Here is a 22,559-nt window from a genome sequence, read left to right as displayed (position 1 = left end):
TTGGAAACTCGGAAGCTCTGGGGATGGGCCTGGGCACCTTTGGGGGCTAATAGGGCTGCGCCTTATCAACAAGAAGGTGCCTTCCAGACCTTTCTTTCTCTTTCATGACCTGTCTGGCTTCTGGGGGCAGCTGAGCTTGCATTGACAGATGATCAGGAATTGTGCTTTTCAGAAGGCAAAGGTTTGAATGATTTGGGGGTACCTCTCCAGCACCTCCCTTTCGGCATGTAAGCATACACCTTGAGCCCCACTCAGGTCGGACCACATCTGAAAAAATACGAGATTCTGCTGGAGGGTGCAGATTCCTCCTGTTGAGATTTGGTGACTCTGGTAAGCTCCTGAAAGTCTGGGAAAGTATCATGTCTTTTTGATCCTAGAAGTTTTGAGCATTTTCGTTTTAAAAGAGTAATTTATTATTGCTTATGTTTTCTCTGCTATGATTTGGCTTGCTCCTTGCTACTGTAGACGGGAATGGAGATTCAAGCACAAGTCACATCCACCGTTCTCCAACTGCTTTTATCTTTTCTTAGGTTCCTGTGAGATTTATTCCTTCTCTACCATCCACGGTCCTCTCCTCTTCCTCCCTGTTCCCCATCTCTTGATCTAATTATTGCTATAGTGAACTGGGTTTCTCCATCCCCTCAAGATCCCTCCCAGGACTGGGAACATGCCCATACGCCCTTCCGTCAACAAAACACAGACGCGTGTTAGGCTAACCAAAAAGACACTGGAAAGGACACTCATGGTGGAAAGGAGAGACTGTGAACAGATGAACCGGGGGACAGTTGATCTTCACATTGTAACATCTGCATGTCTTCTATTCGTTGTGTTTTAAAGCCTGATAATGGCAAAGGCTTCCTTTTTTTCTTCCTCCTCCTTCAATAAAGCAGCTTAAACTCCATCCCTGATCCACAACCCAGCAGGAAACAGGAGAGATGGAATCGATTGACTGACAACTCTCTCCTAAAGCCAAGGAGAAGAAGAGAGGGGCCTGCTGGGGAGAGCAAAGGCATTAACTGGATCAGGGTCCCCAGGATTAGGGGTGGGAATTCGGCAGCATGCAAAGGGGAGAGAGGGAGCCCCCGCTGTCTTCAATGACCCCTCTTTGCTATTAAGAAGGCATCTGCAAGTTGCTAGATTCTGTGGGGCAGGTGAGGCTGTGAGACTGATCACTGCCAGCCTCCCCCCTGCCCACATCAAGGAGCCCGACTAAGGCAGGACTGAGCCCCCAGAACACTCACCCTCCTGCCCTGAGCCCGACCACACAGTCACTGAGCCCCTTGGCAGCGTGTCATCTCACGGAAGCCCCGGCTGCTCATGCTGGTAAATCGCCGAGATCATTGCTCTTCTAATGGGGACTTTGGAAGGTCAAAAGCAGCAGAGGGGGCTCCCAGCTGGGCTTTTGAGAGCTGACCTTTTTATTTCCTATGTGGCTCTGTGGCAAAAGCACGTTCTTATTTTGCAGGAAGGTCCTTGTAATTGGGTTTCACACAATGGCCTCAGCAGAGTCCCGGGCAAGGTGGAAACCCGGAATCCAATTCAAAGAATTCAAGATTGGAGGACTTGAGAGACCACCAGAGCTGTGTCTCCTTCTTTGAGTTTCTGCCAGTTCTTAGTTTAGATGTGCTCATCTGAAGGATAGGCTTTCCCAGATAGAAAGCCCCAGAATCGCCTAGCCACCTTGGTGTGCAGGTGCATGGCAGGGACACCGAGATCGGCTCTGGACTCGGGAGACTGAGGCGGGAGGATGGCTTGAGCCCAGGAGGTCAAGAACAGTCTGAGCAATGTAGGGAGATATGGTCTTGAAAAAAAAAGAAAAAAGATATATATAGTCTGTTCTGCCGTCCAGTTCTGTGGATAGACTTTTCTAGATTCCGCACATAAGTGAGATCATGCCGATCGTATCTGACTTTTGGCGCTGGGCTCATTTCACTCGGCAGAATGTCTTCCAGGTGCAACCATGTCACAAATAGCAGAATTTTAAGAGTTGGGTCTTATATAAAAATGTCCCAAGTATGACCTATATTTCCTTTGCTCTTTTTTTTTTCTTTTTTTCTTTTATGGTCGCTCTCCTCTACTTTTCTCATTAGCAGTGAGAGGGCCGATGGAGGGACGGCGGCAGACAGCTCATTTTGCAAAGGAATGAAGACAGTAATTAAGTCGCCGTTTAGTCTCCTCTTTGCTGGGCTAACTAATCCCAATTATTTTTAACCTTTTCACAGGGACCCTTTTTTCCCCCTGACCTTTTAATGAATTCTCACTGCTTGCCTCCCATCCTTTTTTAGAGGTTATATATTCTTCACAGTTTGCCAGGCTTTTCAATAGTAATAATGAAATGATTATTACTTTTCCCCCCCGTTGTAATAGCAGACTTCCATACATTTTTGGAGGAACTTCTAGTAACAATGATATGCCTAATTTTCAGCTTCATTTCTGCAATGAGCTTCTCACCGAAAAGCATCAGTAACGGTTTTCTTCTTTGGCAATTTAATGTGTTATCTACAAAATAAAATGATTATTTAAGATGTATTCAAATGACTATAGTAGCTCTACCAGGCATGTAAGTGTGCCGTGTACTTTGATAGGAAATCGGTGGGTCCGTGAGTGCCTTGTGATACAAACACCATAATTATGAGAATGCGGAATTGGCCGACACTCTTCAGGTACCTACTTTGTGCCCAAGACCTATAAAAAAATCTCTTTGAGTCATCCCAGAGTTCTTAAAAAATGGATTCTATCATTGTCACCTTCCAGATAAGCAAAGTTAAAGCCCAAAGAACTTGAAGAAATTCTTACAGTTAATTAAATGTAGAAAACAATGCTATTAAGCTATAATCCCAGCTACTCTGGAGGCTGAGGCAGGAGGGTCACAAGTTTGAGGCCAGCCTCAGCAACTTAGTGAAACCAGCTCAGTGGGTAGAGTGCTTGCCTAGCTTGTGCAAGGCCCTGGGTTCAATCCTCACCACTGCAAAAAAAAAAAAAAGAAAAAATTACCCCAGACTTATTCTGCTCTAAAAGCCCAATTGGTCCCTCCCTCAGTGTCCATCTGAGATTGGCCCACAGACAGTGAAATCTGCAGAAGCTCAAGTACCTTACATAAAATAGTGTAATATTTGCATAGAACCTTTGCACATTGTCTCATATGCTTTAAATCATCTCCAGGTTACTGATGATACTTCATGCAAATGTGTGGCAACGTCCTTCTCCTGTATTGCAGGGGAGAACCGTCTGTGGAACCTGTGGATACCCAGGGCCAATGTGCTTGGAGTTTTCAGGGGTTTATTTTTGCTCACTGGGATGACCTTGGATCCCTTCCCTGGTAAGTCAAGGGCCACCTGGAAAAGACAGTAACTTCAGAAACCCTGTGTTTCCCGGAAGCCAGTGCAGAAGTCACAGGAGACAGCGAGACAGCATTAAATGCTATCAGCATCCTGTCGGTGACATTGCAGTGACCTTGATCTTTGTGTGCCCCAGGGCCAGGTTGGTTTCATCCCAGGCTGGGCAGCCTTGGGCAAGATGGTTTGCCTCTCTCTGCTTCCTGTTTCTTACCTGTAAAATGGAAATCTTGGGAGAGTCTGCCTCCCTGTGTTGTTGGAGCCTGGACCAGACAAACAGGAGTCACTAGGAACCCTCATTATCACAGGACTCTCTTCTCCCCAGGGTGTAGCAGGAGGGAGCCTTTTCAAGTCTGTCTTCTCTGTGGCCATATCATTCTTATGGTAACCATGGCAAATAGCCGCTCCTCCAGATGTTTCCATGACATTATTATTATTATTTTTTTTCTTCTTGAACAAAAAACTTGAAAATCTCTTTTGAGAACCAAAGATATCTAATTTTTTTCCCCAGACCAAAGGGAATCCAGGTTTCTATCAGAGCCATAAAAAGGCTTCAAGGAAAGATACAGGGGATTAGCCAGGATGTCCTGAAGCAATTAACTGCACAAATGGGTGAGACAAAAAACGTGAATCTACGTGAAATACAAGGTCATTATTTTTTAAAGGGGACTGTGGAAACTTAGGCAGGAGTGGGAAATGGGAGAGAATTCTAAAGTGACCTTGCTTACCTGAGTAGCTCATTTCTTTCTGGCTTTTTAAGGTAAAATTTATATTGAAGTATAACATAATATGGCAAAACACATCAATGCATTTTTTATGACTAAGTCCACAGGTGTGACCAGCCCCCAGCTCAGGAGACAGAGCGGGCCAGAGCCTTATCCACGTGGTTTTTATTTTATTATTTGTTCCTTTTAGATATACATGACAGTAGAGTATATTTTGACACATTATACATACACTTGGTTTTGACCTCCATTTTTTCCTTGTAAGAGTGACAATATCCAAATGTTTAAAGAATACACCATTTTCCTTTGAACTGTCAGAGGCTCTGGGATGTATTATTCCCACCCCCCTCAGATTTTTGATCAAGAATGGAGCCCAGCAGAAACACTTTTCAAAGGATCAGGAGGATTTCAAAGTATTTTCATATTAATTGGCCCGTGAAAATATCTTTCCCAGTTAGATGCCCAATAACATAAAATTTTCTAAATAAAATGTCTCCTTGGAGTCCTCGTCACTTACTTCGGGCTCCGTCTCACACAGATTTCTGTGGCTCCTTGCAACCCGGTTTGCTATCGTTGGCTGGTGTTTTGTTATTTTTGTTGTGTGAGCCTATCTTATCTTCTTAACCACATTTCAGATTCCTTGAGGGAGAGTTCTTGCATTAATCTCTTCAAAGCGTGTGCATTTCTGTGTGCCCATGACATACAGTTATCTCAATGATTGATTCAAAGAATGGGTACAGCTATCTTCTCAGGCAGTAAATACTGTTAGAATAATGGAAGTTTCACTACAAAAACAAAAACAAAACCTTGATATATTCCTGGAAGCTGGTGTTTTCATTAATTAGCATAGTGCATCCAGTAAATAAGGAAGAGATTATGTTTAAAAAAAAAAAAAGACAGAATTCCTGAAGGGTGGAAATCTTATCAGACTACACATTTGCAATTTTAGTGTATTTTTTTTATTTTAAGAGGGATTATTAATTAAACCCCAAAGGAACTTTGTGCTGACAGCACATTCTGAAAAACACCAATCTCTTTCCAAATAAAGGAGAATCCAACTGCTTTGTCATCAGAAAACTGTCTGCTGGGCTGATTGAATGCTACTTAGGTAATGTTTTGCTAAAAACCTAGAATGCCAACCCTTTATTTGTTAACTCATTAATTTATTCCTCATTCCACTGAAATTATTGAGTACTTACTATGTGCCAAGCATATCTTGTTTAACCCAGAAATGTCACCAAGTCAACAAAAATCAGAAAATATGTACTCTAGATCCAAAGAAAACCAGACTATCTATGCTGGGGATTCAAAGATAAGGCAGGTGGGAAATTCTTCGTCCAAGATCGGCTCAGATGTAATTCCTCCATGAATCCATCCAGTGTCTCCCCCTCCATTTCCAAAGTTTTTACCCAGTGCATTCCCTTTCTCACCCATTTCCTTTTTGCGTTATATTATCACTATCTCAGATCCAATGAAATGCGTGCTAAGCCCATGGATCTTAGAGGGGGATTTGCAGCCTATCTTTAATTTTGCCAAATAAACATTACAGGATGCCACTGATTTAGACGAGGCTCCTGCACAGAACCCCCACGGGCCAGACTAAATCGATATGGAGTCCATATTGATAAAAGTCCCAGGTCACCAAACTGAAACAAAGTCGTTATGAGACCTTCAGAGAAGTCAGCACAGAGAGATGACAGCCTAGTGTCCCTCACAGGCCAGTTTCAATGGACAGGACGATGAAGTTCCATCTGCCTTCACCCTCATACAAAAGAAGTAACTTAAATACCCTCATGTTAACCTATCAGTTATTTTTCTATCATTCTCTCTCCCTGTCCCTGCCTTACAAGGAATGTAATTTGGAAAGGGACAGTGTGTCCCTTCTGCCCTCCAGTTTTATTTGTGTGTGTGGGTGATCCCAGAGAAGTTTCTAGAGAGTCCTGTCCAGATTTACCTCTTGACTGAGAGCAAAATGACATCAGACTTTCAAGTCCCCCTAAACATGACAATTCTATGCCCACAGGCACATAGCATTCTAGTTGGAACCTGTTCTCACCGATTTTATGGTTAGTGGGAATCATCCCTGCATTCTGGGATCCTGTGTGAGGCTCACAAAAGTCCCACACCACCCCACTTTTAGGGCTTGCATTTCTCCTGGGGATAATTGGTTGTTTGCTAAGAAATGCAGCATATCCTGTTGACTTAAGCCAGGCAGGGCTACAGGTAAATTGATTAAAAAAAAACAAAAAACAGCATATGGGGGTTCAGCATATAGCCTTATTTCCTAACCCCTTTATTCCCACAGCTCATGTCTGTCTGTTCTCTGCCAGGACCAATCGGCTCTTCATCCTGCATCCTCTCCATTCCTCTAGGAAAGCAGACTTCGGCTCAGCTCATTGGAGCGCTGCTCTGGTCTTACGGAAAGAAGTGTTGCCCAGTTCTGGAACTGCAGATAAACCCAGTTAATTTCTTCAAACCAAATTGTCAAAATTTTGGACCTTTGACAAAGCTGACCTGCTCAGTGTCCTTGAACACATTAACTGTCTTCTCTGGGCCTCAGTTTCTTCACCTGTGACTGAGGGACAATGCAAGATCACCCAGAGATACAAGTACGTAGTGCATTTCACACACAGAGAGAGGAGAGCGATCACAAGCCACACACTGATAACTGCATTTTCTATGTACTTTGTCTATATTCACCCATTTAATTCTCACCATGGCCCTGTGAATAGGACGGTCGCTTCAGATTCACAGATAAACAACTGAAATGCAGAGATGAGGAGCTCTTTCAGTATCCCAGGGTGGGCTACATGCTAGATCTGGATTTTGAATCAAGGTTGATTGCTTCCTGTGCTCATGATCTTACCGTTGTGCTACATCAACATCATTTTTCCTAGAAAAACACGATGGGGGTTAATAGGTGGGTACTGTTATTATCCTTAAAATAAACCCAATTTTAATTGTCTTTCTCCACTACTATGTTAATAACATCTAGGAAACAAAACCTTGTCATATTCTCCTTTGGGCTTCTGAAATTTGCAAATATTAGGTCCACAATATTTGTTTGTTGAAACAAAATGCCTTTCTTTCTAAAAGCAAACCAAAGCAGAAAAAAGCAAACAAAAAAACTAAGGCTCTGTTAGATTTTTAATTCTGCCAATTTTGCAGGACAGATGTCTTTTGCATGACCCTAAAACCTTGTGCAAGATGCCAACCCTTGTGTGCTTTGGAATGTCACCCTCTAGATAAAATATTTCACAGCTCATCTGCCTCCAGATTTCTTCTCCCTCTTTGTACCCCTCACCATAAGCCATTCTTAGAAAATAGTTTTCATTATTTTAGACTTGCAACTTCATTTTTATTTGCAACCTTACAGACAGTCACCTGCCCACTGACCCAGGGGAACTGGCATCTATGCTAAGAAGTTCAATGAGAATAAAAATGTCCTACCTCTTTCTAGCTTGGAAGTATGCGGAAAAGACTGACCACCTCTTTCCTTGGGTTGTTCAACTTTTCATCATTCAGAGACCACAGAATAGAAATTCAGAGCCTGAGACTTTGCACAACTGGATTCAAGAGCAAGATAAGCTATTTTTATTTTGTTATTTGGGTGGAGTGCATATTTCCTTACAAATCTTAATTCCCAGACAGGCTTTTGTCCACAGACTCAGGTAAAAGACCTTCTCCACTAATAAAAGTGCTTGTCTTTCTTGAGCCTCCTCCATCTAATTTTTAGATCTGCTAAATTTCTTCATAGGGGTCAGAATTCTTAGGGACAAGAACTAGATAAAATGTCCCAACCCAAAGAAGAGAGCCACCAGGAGATTTTATGTCTATGTTCAGGGTTAGAGGTCACTGGGGTTTGGAGCAGAATCCTCTCTCCACCTACGGTTTGTATATTTGGGGATTAAGGATCCCTGATTATTTTGAGCTCTTGGTCAATGAACTTGATGATCCAGCCCTTGCCAACCTCCTGCTGGCACCTCCAGGAGGGCCCCCACCGATGGAATCAAGCCACAGGTGCAGCTTAGCTCAAGTGTTTCATAACTGAGTCCCCCGCCCCTCCTCTTGCTGATGATTCTATGCACAAATAATCAGCTTCGTCACGCTAGGTTAGGAGGAACACTCTTCCACAAAAATTACTCACATCAAATAAAAACAATTCCATATGGCGGCCCCGTTCACGGCAAGATTAGCTGAACCTTGACCACGCAGTTTGTGCTAGTGTTTCATCTTTCTTCCTCCCTTGGCTGTTTGCCAACGCGTTGTTGTTCTGTGTCCTTAGTGACAAATTCAATCTAGAAGATTCTTTGCGGGGTTTTCTTTCTCTAAGATTTCCAGCAGCTCTTCCTGTGTGGTCCTCAGGGTAAACCGTAACCCTTATGCACACTTCTCCTGGAAGTCATTCAATGTGCAATAAATATTTATTAAACACCTACAATGTGCCAAGCTCTCTATGAAACTCCAGAATTGCTATGGTTTTATAAAAGATGAGACTTTTGAATCATTACTGAGTGGGTTTATGCCTTTGATGACTTTTCCAGTTGTGGGTATGAGTTATTCTAGAGATGCCTTTTTGCATCCCCTTGTGGCTGGGAGAATAGAACGTGCAATTTACAGTCTGTCTGCTGCTTCCTCATCTCCTGCCACTTCCTGACTGACCTACCTACCTCCTTCAGGCAAGGTGCCCTCCCTCTAGCCACACTGCCTTACACGGCCAATGGATCCCATGCTCTTCCTTCTCAAAGCCTTTACTTCCCCTCTACCCTCGGAATGCTTTTCCTGTCTCTCAAGATTCAAGTCATATCACACCTGCATCTCAGGGCTTTGTTTTTTCTCTTTTAAAGCTATTTTGTCTCAGCAGGGCTTGGTGATGCACATCAGTAATCCTAGTGATTCAAGAGGCTCAGGCAGGAGGATCACAAGTTTGAGGCCAGCCTCAGAAACTTAGAAAGAACTTATCTCAAACAAACAAACAAACAAACAAAAAAAGTAAAGGGATTGGGATGTAATTCCGTGGTAAAGTACTCCTGGGTTCAATCTCCAGTATTAAAAAAAAAAAATTCTACCTCCTAATTTTATTCACTTCCTATAATTCTTTTGAGGTTTTTGTTGTGGTTGTTAAAATGCTATTGCACCTTAATCTGTTTTATAATGTAGCAGCTTGTTCACACTTCTATTAGAAAGTCAAATCTTAGCTCAACCCTTTATCTAACTGTATAACACTGATAATCTCTTTAGTTTGTTTTTACTCTTTTGTGAAAGAAAAAATAATGACAACGTTTGCCTTCGAGAAACGGTTTCATTTCTTTTCGGTGAGCATGTGACTCTGGCTAAGTTTGTATGAAAGTCATTTGTGACATCTCTTGGCTTGAACATTAAATTGGTGAAGTCAAATAAACCAGGACTCTTTTCCTTCTGCAATGCCAACCGGACCTGCTGCAGGCAGAATATTCCAAAAAAGTTCCAGAATGTTCTGCTCTGCTGGTCTCAGAGTAGTACAGTCTCCAGACACTCATAATAGACATGTTCAAGAAATAAACCATCGTTATGTTAAGCCTCCAAGATTTGGCGACTGCCCGTTACTGCAGCAGAGCCTGGGTTGTTCTGCCTACAGCAGATGTGATGACGATAATGTAAGTAAGGTGCTTGGTGGTACCTGGCGGATGGGAAGTGTTCAGTCTTTGTTAGCCTCATTCATAAATCACCCAGGGATGATGTCCGTTCCCACTCATCTGCGCAGGCTTTTCAATTTTAGTGTTACATTTTGACGTGGTTAGAAAGAATCCCACAAGCGAAGAGGCTTTATTAAGTTACCTCTGTGGCACTTGCTTCCTCTGAACATTGTTCTGTCTGAAATTAAGCCCTCTAGCCTGTCATGAACTTATTTACTAGGAGCGATCGATACAAGGACTTTATTAAGTGGCCTCAGTCTTGAGAGAATGTCAAGACGCTCCATGGCGCCCTGTATGAAGGACGCCGTGTCCTTCCGTCACACGGGGGGCAGAGGCAATGTGGACAGCTGGTGTGTCCCAGGAGGACGCCCAGCTGCAGAGGCTCCTGCTGTGTGGTGTAGGAGGATTCATTTTTGAGTCAGAGAGATCTGCGTTCAAAATGGACTCCACCACTCCCTGGCTCTGGGAACCTGGGGGAGCAGATTAACTTCTTGACACCACAGTTTCCCAGGCACACAATGGAAAAGGGATGATGCTTATCTCATCCGATGGCCATGAGAATTAAATGAGATAACACATATAAGACACTTGACCACGTGCCTGGCAGCTATTATGATTACGCCAAGTTGCAGACCAAACTAGATTTTCTGCCAAAATACTCCATGGGAATCCATCGGACTGTGAAGTTCCTATTATGAAAAGGAAAGGGGGAAAAAGAAAGAAAACAAGGGCCGTCAATGCTGGCATGGGAAAGGAGAGAGAGCTCTTCTGTGCTATCTGCTCCCTGCCCATTAGTTTTTCCCACTGAATGGTTGGTGGGAGGGGAACACAAATCACTTGACCTTGGACGTGCCCTATGACCTCCATCCAAACCTCAGACCAGTAGAGCAACAACGACAACCTCATGTCAAGGTTTGTTTGAGGTTTGGAGGTTGCTTTAAGAGGTCTTTAGGAAGAAAAAAAATAAGCAAGCAAACGAAAACAAGAGTCTAATTAGATTTTCCAAGGAAATGTGAAATCCAGATTGACAAACTTCAGAGCAATGGAAAGCTAATATTTCATGTTGATATGAATGGGTGATTCTTTTTTGACAGAAAGTTGATTTAGTTGTCATAATATTCTTACTTTTCTTTCCAGCATGGGGCAGGAGCTTCCGCCATCTTGGATAACTGAAGGATCAGAGACTTGGTTCCAACAGAGCGGATCACAGCTTCTCAGTAGTGGGGGTTCTAAACCCAGAGGTAATCAAGCAATGGCCCCAACGCTAATTCGGGTCCACGCCTGATGTTGTAAATAAATTTTAACTGGGACATAACCAAATGCATTTATTTACACATTACCCTTGACTACTTTGGCATTGTACCATCAAAGTTGAATAGCTGCAACAGATGCATCAAGGCTTGCAAAATCTAACATGTTTATTATCTGGACTTTACAGTTTTCTGAGCTCTGGTCTAAGGGGAGAGACTCTCACTAAGGGACTTTTGATGGAAGATGACTTGGTGATGTCTGGTACCCAGTTTTACATAATTTTATTATTTCCTATTTTTGCATTTGTCTCCATTGGCTCTTTACTCTCTGTAGCTTACTGATTCCAAGTATTGGCCTTCTACTAGCGCTAGCTTGGAGGACTGTGGTCTATGGGATTGAAGCAGAAGGAACAGAGACTCACAGAAAAATAATATGACCAGAGGTGACCAATAAAGGAACAGTATTGGAATAGCAAGTCCGAGGAGGTTGGTTTCAATAAGGTCATTAAATTTAGGACACTGATTTATTTAGCACATATTTCTTATGTTTCTTGAGAACTTAGGGAAGATATGGGTAAGTGACACATTCTACTTGGAGATATTGAAAAACAGGTCTGGTAGTTACAAAACGAAATTTAACTGTGGGTATCTTTGGGAGATAGGGTAGACTCTAGGTGTTGCTTTTTTCTTCCTTGAACTTGTCTCACTTTTGTAATAAGACAAAAAATGAAGGAAACAACTACCAGGTAAACACAGGCAGATATCAGATGGCCAGAGGCTGGTTGTGGTCTTTTAATAAAACCAATAGACAACTGTTTTCACACAACCTGGACATCACAGCCTTCCATCTTCTTAGGCAGGCCTTTGGGTATCTGACCCTCATGAGCTCATTGGTGCTTTTCAGAGATGTCCAGGTCAATCTTACATCATTGATGCATAAGACTTAGAGCCGATCCAACCCACCCCTCTCCTTTTATAGGTAAAGGAACTGATTCCCAGAGATACTAAATCATTTTTTCAAGTCCATACAATTGATGAGTGGTAAAGACAGGATAGCAACCCTAGTGTTTTAGTCAGATTGTTTGCCACTGTGACCAAAAGAACCGACAAGAACAATTTTAGAGGAGGAAAAGTATTTGGCTCAAGATTTCAGAGGTCTTAGTCCATAGACAGCCAACTCCATGACTCTATGCCTGAGGGAGGCAGAAGATCATGGTGGAAGAGTTGGAGGAGGAAATCAGCTCAGAACATGACAATCAGCAGAAGACGATGCATCGCTCACCAGGGACAAAATATAAGTACCCACCCACCACACCTCCATTGACCTCCTTCAGCCATAACCTGCCGCAGTTACCACCCTGTTAATCCATTCCAGTGGATCAACACACTGATTGGGTTAAGGCTCTCATGACCCCATCAGGTCACCTCTGAACATTCTTTCATCATCTCACACCTGAGCTTTTGGGGACCCCTCATATCTAAATCATCACACGAGTCCTCTACCTTCTAGCCCTGTTCTCTTTCTTCCCCATTCCAACACTGCCAAGGGAAACTGTGGTTTTAGAGCTGGAAGGAACTTTTGCTCTCCCCTGGAGTTAGGAACCTCGTTAGATGGGTGAGGGAATGGAGACCCAACAATGTGAATCGACCTGAGATCTCTCACCAGCTAGTGGACATGACAGGGTCAGAGTTGGGGCTCACTGTTTCACCCAGTGGTCTTGTACCGACCTTTGTTTTCCAGCCAGGAGGCTTAGGGTATGCAACCCACACCTCTGGCCTCTCATGGCACCTCTGTGCTGGCCTGAGAGGAGCACCCACACAATGCATGGGAGTCTGACATCAGTGGGTGGGCGAGTCCTTGAGAGCGATCCGCGGCCATGGGTGGGCTCTCTTCTATGGCCAGAGGTAAGACAAGGCGACCAGCTCTAGCGGGCAGTGCAGATGTGCACTCAGAGCTGCCCCTACATGGCCAGTCTTGATATCAGAGGATGCAGGGAGCAAAATCCAGAGTTCAGTTCACCACATGGGCACCCCTGTGCACGTCACCAGGCATTTAGCTGTCCCCTGTATTCCTTCAATCAGACTTTTCTTTTAATGTGACTGGGAAGGACTGACTCCAATAGGAGGCTTGATCATGTAGATGCCCTCAGAGCAAAGCAGGGCCCAGGAGAGGTGTGATGAGATTTCAGCAAAGAGTGGAACAGCAGAATGGCCCGAGAAAGGGAAGAGAGCTGATACGGTGATACCCACCGTGTGTCAAGTGTGGTAGTGGGTCCTTTTCCATATAACAAATTAACACAAGTTAAAATTCACCGAGTGCTCACTGTGTTCTGTTGGATGAAGTGGGTCTCTCGGTCTCCTGGAGCCCAAGGACAGCAGGTTGGAATTACAGGGAGCACAGGGAGCTCTTGTTGTTGGGGATGACCCAGAAGCAGCAGCACTGCCTCCAGGAGATGCGGTGTGTCCTCTCTTAGTGGGCACAGGCAAAGGGAGTTCCAGCCAGTCCCACCCGCTCGTTGAAGGGAGAGGACCAAGGCTCAAATCCAAGCGCTCTCTGGTTGGCATTAATTGGTGCCAGTTTAATCAGTGTTGAAAATGGTGTGGAAACGGACCTTCTTTTTGCCTGGCGTATGGGAAGAGACGAAGTTGGATGGCGGCTTTCCCCTGATGCAAAATTTAGCTGATTCATTTGGAGCAGTCATAATATCATTATCTCTCGAGCCGAATCAATGTATGCACCAGAGGATTTCACAGGGTTTGTCATCTGCAGAATCTGAGATGTTTTCAAACAAAGCTGATTATGAAATGCCCTGGTGAATACACTGAAGAAGACGTGAACCTCTGCTGAGGGCCATGTTCCTTTCACCATCTGTGCGCTGGCTGGGATGCTGGTGGGCTCCTGGAGAGACCTCCAGTTCCGTCTCCCTCCCAGCCCTGCCTCACTGTCTCTGGGGCCGCCACCTGAGCTTTTCTGTTTGATAAACAAACTCGGTCTTACCTCTGTGCCAGAAGCAGGTGTTTCATCTCCATGGAATCCTCCTGGAGAAGCATCTCCCTACCTCCACATACCATCTGCACTAGGAAGGAGGATCTTTCCATCTCAGGTAGAACTTCGCTTTCCCTGGGAAGCCATGGCTGATGCCTTCATCTCCCAGGATCGGGTTAAATCCTGCGTTGAATTCCATCCCCACTTCCATGTTTTCTTTCCAAAGATGGAAGCTCCGTGTGAAGGTCAAGGGAAGGTCCAAGCTACATGGTCAGCATTATCTTCCACCCACCCAGCCCCAAGCTCTCAATGAGCCCACCGTTAATAGCTGCTGAGTGAACAAATTTATACCCTGGTCTCCTCCCCAATGGTGAACTTAGTGTAGATTTCAATTAACATTCACAGAATCACTTTGAGCACCCAGAGCAGGAGTGGGAAAGCCGCCGATCACAGGGCCAATCTATCCTGACACCTGGTCTTGTAAACTGGCACACAGTGACAGACGTGTTCCTTTGTTTATTGCTCTTATCACTGACCTGGGAACACAGAAGTTGAGTAATTGTGTGACCCACAGTGCCAAAAAGGACTTACCGTCTGACCGACCCCTGTCCTGGATTCCCTTCCAAGAAAATAGGTTAAAAAAAAAAAATAGTCCCTCTGAAATACCTCTCGTAACTTTTGAGTTTTCCATCTCCTTTTCTATCCACAGCGCGTCTTCCCATGAATCTTCAAACCCTGGAGTTCCATGCATTCCACGCTAAAAATGACTGAGGCTTAAATTTTTTTTTTTTAAATGTTTAGGAGAAAATAATCGTGTCTTAGGCCCAAAGTCATTAAAAATATTTCCAGTTTTGAGATTTCTTCCATTTTCTGCCCCAATTAAATTGTACCAACTTCCAAAGCAGAGATTGATTTCCCTCTTCCAGGAGGCCCTTGTCTATTCATGCCGTCAGAATGTCTTCCTTCTCGGAAGTGGATCCCTATAAAACTGAAAGTGTAAACCATTTATCTGGGGCTCCCTGGTGGCAGTTCTTATGTTGTCTTATGCCATTATTTAATGTATATTAATTTCATTTTTCCAATTAGATGCTAAACCCCTGAGGGATGAGGTCATTAAGTATAAAGCTTGAATTAAAATGTTATAAAATGTAATTCTCATCTTCTCAAAACATGTTTCTACAAATGAGCTTATATAAGACTGAAAACCCACATTTTACTGGTTTTGCTTCATCTGCTGAGAATCCACCTGCAGGCCACATTAGAGGGTCCCCAGTTGACATCTGGGAATCCCCCAGGGGTTGTCTCAATTTGCGCTCATTAAGCAGGCTGTTAGCCGTGGTCACTGTGCAGTGTGTGGTAGGTCCTTTCTGTCCTACTCTGGAGGCCTGTGCTGTTTATTCTGCTTCTTGAGTTGGCTGAGGCATCTCAGTGTGATCCTGCCAAGCATGCTCTCTCCCACGTTCTCAAGGTTAGATTGTCCCATGCAGCCCTTATGGTGCCAGAGCACATAGTGTAGCTGTGAATTCATGCAGGTGAGTGAGATCATACCACCAATGTGCTGCTTGGCCATCTGGGCCCCAGAATTCCCCAGCTTAGCTCTCACCATCAGAACTTAGGTTCCCAGGAACAGTCTCTGAATTGAAAACCATGAGACCTCCATATTGCAAGGAAGTCCAAGTGGTCATGTGGAGGGAAGGCAATGCCACACATCCCCACATGTTCCAGCCACCACATCCCAGGCACCAGGCATAAGTGAGGTAGACCTCTTGGGCATTCCAGTTTCAGCAGATTCCACATGGGGAAGAGTTGGGGCTCTACAACTATAATCCTGGTTGAGCCTTCACTCCACCAATCCAGCTATCTACAGCTATTCATTATCCCAGACATTAAGAAACCTGGCCATGGATGAAAATACAAGAGATCCTTCCTTGTGTTGAAATTCCCGATCCACAGAATTATGAACACATTAAAATGATCATACTTTGGGAGAAAAATGTTGCCAACTGCACCTCAGATAAAGCATTAATCTCCAGGATATATAAAGAACTCAAAAAACATAACACCAAAATGAAATAATAACCCAATCAATAATTGGGCAAAGGAACAGAACAGACACTTCACAGAAGAACTATAAATGGTCAACAAATATATGAAAAAATGTTCAACATCTCTATCAATTAGAGAAATGTAAATTCAAACTACACTGTGATTTTATCTCACTCCAATCAGAATGACAATTATCATGAATACAAGTAACAATAAATGTTGACAAGGATATGGGTAAAAAAGCACACTCATACTGTCTTCATACTGGTTGCACTAATTTGAAGTCCTATCACCAATGTATGAGCATATACATAAAGGATTTTAAATCAGCATACTACGGGGACTTGGCCATATTAATGTTTGTAGCAGCTCAATTCACAATAGCTAAGCTATGGAACCAACCTAGGTGCCCTTCAACAGAATAATGGGTAAAGAAGATGTGTTACATATATACAATGGAATATTACCCAGCCATAAAGAAGAATGAAATTATGGCATTTGTCTGTAAATGGATAGAACTGGAGAATATCATGCTAAGTTAGATAAGCCAATCCCCAAAAACCAAAGGCCTAATGTTCTCTCTGATCCGAAGACACTGACAATAGGCAGATGGGAAGGAAAGAGTGAAGGTTCACCAGATTGGACAAGTGGGGAGTTTGGGGAAGGGAAGGGGATGGACATAGGAAAGCCAGGAGAATGAACTGGACATAACTTTCCCATGTTCCCGTAAATACACGACCAGTGTAACTCCACCTCGTGCACAGCTACAAGAACGGGAAGTCATGCTGCATGAACGTATGACCGTCCAGATACAGTCTGCTGCCGTGAATAACTAAAACGGACAAATAAAAATAATTAAAAATGATAAAAAGTGGTCATTCTTTTATATCACTAAGTTTGGGGGCTGTTTGATATGTAGCAATAAATAACTGGAGTGACCCTTTCCACTTCCTTTTGAAAGCTCTTGCTCATAGACACCTGTAGGTCAACTACTCCACCAGCAAATCAGACGTGCCTGGGCGAGCCGTGGTGTCCGAGATGCTCATGACCTGGTTTATTCCAGGCTAGGGCCCCGACGCCAAACCAAGACAGGCTCTGCGGAATGAAGGAGGAAAGGAAGGAAAGAAGGCAGGACTTAAGGAAGAGAAGGAGGGGGAAGAAGAGGCCCATGGTTTCCACGAGGGAGGAGCAAGATGGGGATTAGGTAGAGTGTCGTTTGGTAAAAAGGTTCCAAAGGGATTTTCAAAGTTCTAGCAGCTTCTCCTCCACACCCAAGCTTCAAGCACCCTGTATTGGCTTCTACCATTCGGGAGATAAATCATAAGGAGCATCCACAGGGAAACCCACCCTGCTCACCTTGCTCTGCTCATTGCCATTCTCCTGCCCAGTGTCCACTCCAGGGAGCCCAGCGGACGGTTCCTTGAGCGGGGAATAGTCCTGCCCAGGCTGTCTCGGCAGGTGGCATCTACTCAGGTAGCCTGTGATGGTGGGGGCTGCCCAATGTGCGCAGAGCCATTCAGCCAAGCAACCGCTGGTTTAGGGACCAGGGACATGGGAGCAGGGGCGGGGGCAGCAGGTTATAATACGACAATGATAAAGACCCCAGAAAGAAGGGAATTTACTATGGCGGAAACTCATCAGCTAATGAGAGAGAAAGCCCAAAACAGAGCCAGTAGCTGGCCCCTGGCTTTGCCTCTGACTCCGACGACATCCAAATCCATCCCAGCTCTTAGCGCGCATCTCCCTTCCCATTGAATGGACAGACTCAGTCTCTGCACTTTTTTTTTTTCTTCTTTAACTGAAAACATCCCAAATCACACAAGCAACAAGAAAAGAAAGTTGGCTGGCATTGTTTTTTTTTTTTTTTTCCTTAATTAGTGCCTCTACCTCTAAATGGTCCCAGGAGACAAAGCAAATCATAAAAACATGAAGCACGCTCCCCCTGTTTGCTTTTGGGGGGGCCGGTGGTTTTTCATCACATCACACCCATCCTGGGCTGACGTCAGCAGTCCGCCAGCCTCCTGAAAATGACCTCATCGTCCACACCTTCCGCAGATACTATGTGGTGGAAAATAGGTGGCATTCCAAAGGAGACTTTGGCAAGCAGAAAGTTATAGACTGCTTGATTTTCTCTGTGACTGACTTCATTTTTTTTTTAACAAATACATTTTCTCTATCTTAGTTAACATTGGAATTTTTTTCCCCTTGGAGAATTGGGGATCAGACCCAAGGCCTCACACATTCTAGACAAGAGTGCCACCATTGAGCTACATAGCCTGCTCCCTCTTCTGACTTCCAACACCATAGAGTAGTGTTGCTTATCTTTGAATTTGATATAAAAATGACCGTTTGCTATGTACACTTTCATCTGGTATCTTTTTTCAATATCATATTTGTACGATTCACTCATATTGTTAAACCTATAATATCCCATTGTGTGTAATACCCACTGTGTGAATCTACCCGTTTTTATCTTTTCTACTACTGATGAAAACGCGTGCTTTCCAGTTTAGGGATTCACGAACATTCTTGAGCATCTCTTTTGATGGAAATGCGGAGACACTGCTATCAGCAATGGAATGAGGACAGCGGAGTTTGCACACTTGTGGTTTTGGTGACCAATGCCAAACACGGTTTTGCAAAGCCACTGTGCCACTCTACGCAGCCACCAGCTCTGCTTGAGAGCACCCGTTGCATCTCCCTCGTGCCACCGAGTCTGTTCCCTTCTAGCCACTTGTTTTGCTTTTGAAAATCAATCTGACAGAAAACAATGGACAGAATATGGCAGTAAATAAAAAAACCACTCTGAGCCTCTAACTCTTAAATTTGCATATCCACTTCCGAGACATGTGACAAAGCCAGAGATTTTACTTCTCTGAGCCTGTTTCCTTGTGTTTAAAATGAGACAAATAATGTCCCCGGGGGATTCAAAGCCCTTGTTTCCAGGAATGCTGTGTGGGCATTTGTGAACTCCTACTCCATCCTGTTTTCAAGTCCATTTTCTGCCTGCATGCTAGAACTTACTCATCTGCTGGGTTTGCACACCAACAACAAATTGTAAACGTCGGGTTGAGGCAGTAATTTCTGTGGTTGGAGAGTCAGGGCTTAATGGGTCATGCTGCTTTGGCATCGGGGCTTTGGAACACAAGATCACAACAGGAGAGGTGGTATAAGGTTTGTTTTCCTCCTGTTTACTAAATTAGTAAGTGAAAATGGAACTCAGTGATCATTGAAAACTGTGCACATATTTTAGTGCACCTAACTGTCTCATTTGTTGGACAAGTGTGGTAACTCAGCCGTGAGAAGGCGGAATTTAACACAGGAGGAGCAGACCACAAAAACAATTCAACTCCAAGATCCTTCAATGGCAGACCATGGAAAACAGATTGATGTAGTTATGGAAGTTCCCATCGTCTCTGCAGTTGGCTTCAGTTCAGCTATCACCGCAGTTCTAGGATGACTTCCGATCATGGGATAAAATGGCCCAGGGTCAGTTCAGAGAAGTCTTGCTGCCTCTTTTCTTTGGTGTCCATAGTGAGCCCAGGCTGGTTCAGACATCTGGTAAACCTGCTTCTCACTCTCTGTGCATTCCCTACTCCCCAAAGCAGCAGAGCATGTCCAAAGAGAATCTCAACACCAAAGACCCTTCTAACAATTATGCAGCCCACTGAAATTTCTTGTTTCCAGGACCTCAGAAATAAGCCCATCTGTTTGTTTTATAAATGAGAATCACTAACGCCAAGAGAGGACAGAAGGTTACTTTCAGCTCTGTCTACCCAGATGTCCCCATAGTTGATCAAGGAATTTTCTTCAAATTACTCAAGGAAATTTGAAATTTGACATGCAGTGGATAGCGTAGACCCTAACTGTGATTCCACAGAGGACTCTTTCTTCTGGGAAATGTTACAAACTCGTCCTCCTTCTTCACAGTCAGATTAAATGTCTCCTTTGTGAAAATTTTCCATGTTCTCACCTGATCCAGGTGAAATTAATTCCTCCCTATTCTGCCGGCTCAGAGTAGTATTGTGTGTATTTCTCTATTATGCCATTTTATTTCTCTCTCTCTCTCTCTCTCTCTCTCTCTCTCTGTATGCATTCATCCCCAAAGCATATCTCATCCTGAGTTTATTATTTAATTATCTCTCTCCTGAATCTGAATCTGCTTGAAGTCAAGGACCAAGACTTTGATCTTGGCATCCTGGGGAGACAAAGAGGCAAAGGGAGAGAGGAGGGGAAGGGAGGGTGTAAAAAGGAGGAGAGAGGAAAGAAAGAAGAGAGAATGGAGGAGACGTTATGGACATCTGCTGTTTTTGCACACTGGGCAGTAACATCACCTTCTGTTGTCTCCGGCGTCACTATTTTTATCCGGGAAACCAGCCAACACTACTCCCAGCCCATGAAACGCATGTGGAACTGACCTCGCAGTTGCTACTACTCTGGGCACAGAGGATCACCCGAGTCAGGCTGTCCAATCATCTTGTTCTCTGTCCTGACCGTCATGATAGGTAAATGAGACTAAATCAGACTAGGGTAACTCAGCTCTGGGAAAATTATTTGCCACAGTCCGGCTGCAGCAAAATAACCAGGGGGTGACAAGCAACTTGTGTACATTGATACAGCAGGAGTGGGAGCAGTTTATTGTAGGACAGGAGGGGTATATATACATTCCACACAGCTTATCTTAATTAACATAAATTTGATACAACAGTCAACCAATAAGGAATCTCCACACTTAATGGCTCGCTGGCGTTACTTCACAAACCACTCCCTCTGGCAAAATGCCAGGCGCCATCTTGACTTGTTTACAGACTCTAACAATTATTAGAACCACCAGAGAAACTCTGCTTCCACTGGATGCAGGTGCACAGTCTGGATCTGCTAGCAAGTTTTGCCACCATGAGGAGCAACTCTGCCTATGAACGAGGCTAATTCAGAGAGAAACAGAGATGGCCGTGGACAGATTCCAGATTCGAGGTCTTGAGCTTTTGCATCTGGCTTTGCCTGAGCTGATTTATTTATTAATCTAGTTATTTGAGTCAATGCATTTCCTTTCTCCTGCTGAAACCATGAAAGTTAAGTTTCTTGCCTTTGTATCCAACAGAGATCTAATGAATGTGAGAGTTATAAGAGAGAGAGAAGGAAGGAAAGACTGAGTCCAGCTGGTGTAGCACACTAACCAAGTGAATAAAGGGAGTTTTCTGTTAGGCAGGAGGGAAAGGCCCACCAGGATGGCCGGTGTAGCTCTTTGGAGAATGGTCCTCATAGCCCTCTGCAAATCCCTCTATCTCTGCACTTAGAAACGCCATAACCTTGGGTAAATCTATTTTTACTTGTGATACATAGCAACTTAAACCATAAAATGCAGGTTTGCCTTACATTCTGACCTGCCCAAATAGAATCAGGAAGATATAGAAAACCTTAACAGACCAATAGTATGTAATGAAATTGAAGCATCAATTAAAAGCCAGCTTCAGCAACTTCGTGAGACACTATCTCAAAATAAAAAAATAAAAAGGGCTGGAGAAGCTGGGGATCAAAGGAACTTACCTCAACAATCCCTACCCTCGGAAGGCCTCTTCTATCTCCGATTCTCCCAGGACTTCTACCCAGCATCATTCCTAGATCTCCCTGAGGTCTATGATGGACACATCTTAGGTCACCAAACATCTCAGATTTCCAGGACTGTGGGACATCCTGAAAGATGGGACTTTGGATGCAAAAACCCAGAACATTCTAAGAAACTGTGACAAGTTTGAATGCCCTGGTGGAGCAGAGAGGCCCTTTGAGCCCGGATGCTTGCCTCATTGTTCTGGGCTGCTGATACCCACAGGTGAACTAATTCACACTCATTATCTCATCTGATCCCCACGACAGCTGTTCCTGAAGAAGAGAGGTTAAGCACTGTACCCATGACCTCACACCTGGTTAGCAGCAGAGTCTAGCCCCGATTCACATGAAATTTTGGCTCCTAATTACCATGCTCTTGGGTCATTTCTACTTTTTCTTCTATGTAGTGCCTTCTGCCTTTCAAAATGTTCTACAATTATTATCTCTATTAAGGAGGCATGAATCATTGTTGCCCTTATCAGCTGAGGACACTTGGCTAAAATCATCCAGTGGGTTAGTGATGGATCTGGGTGGAAATCCATCTCTCCAGACACTGCGGCCTCGGTCTTCTCGTCTGTCCATTGATACAGCTCTCCTAGAAGAACGCTCGTGCACCTGCCTCATAGTCTCCCAGCTTCTCTGAATAGTTGCTTAACAATCTAAGCAACTCATTCAGGCTTTACATTCAAGGACACTAAGTACAAGTACTTTCTTTGAATAAAGCTGTATTTGACAGAAAGAAAAAAAATTGTTTGCTAGATAAAAATAAATAAAGCCATGGTCAATTCCATTCTCCCCTCCCACCTATTGTGTCTTTTTAAATAGGCTTATTCATAATTTTTATCAGTGAAAGGGAATTGAAATACCAACCCTTCGAGCACACGAATGATCTAATTCAGGCACAACCTGACAGCCTTTGTTTATTGAGATTTAAT

The sequence above is a fragment of the Callospermophilus lateralis genome, chromosome 19 (assembly GCF_048772815.1).
Source record: "Callospermophilus lateralis isolate mCalLat2 chromosome 19, mCalLat2.hap1, whole genome shotgun sequence".
Lineage (NCBI taxonomy): Eukaryota > Metazoa > Chordata > Mammalia > Rodentia > Sciuridae > Callospermophilus > Callospermophilus lateralis.
Note: the sequence above shows the minus strand (reverse complement) of the source record.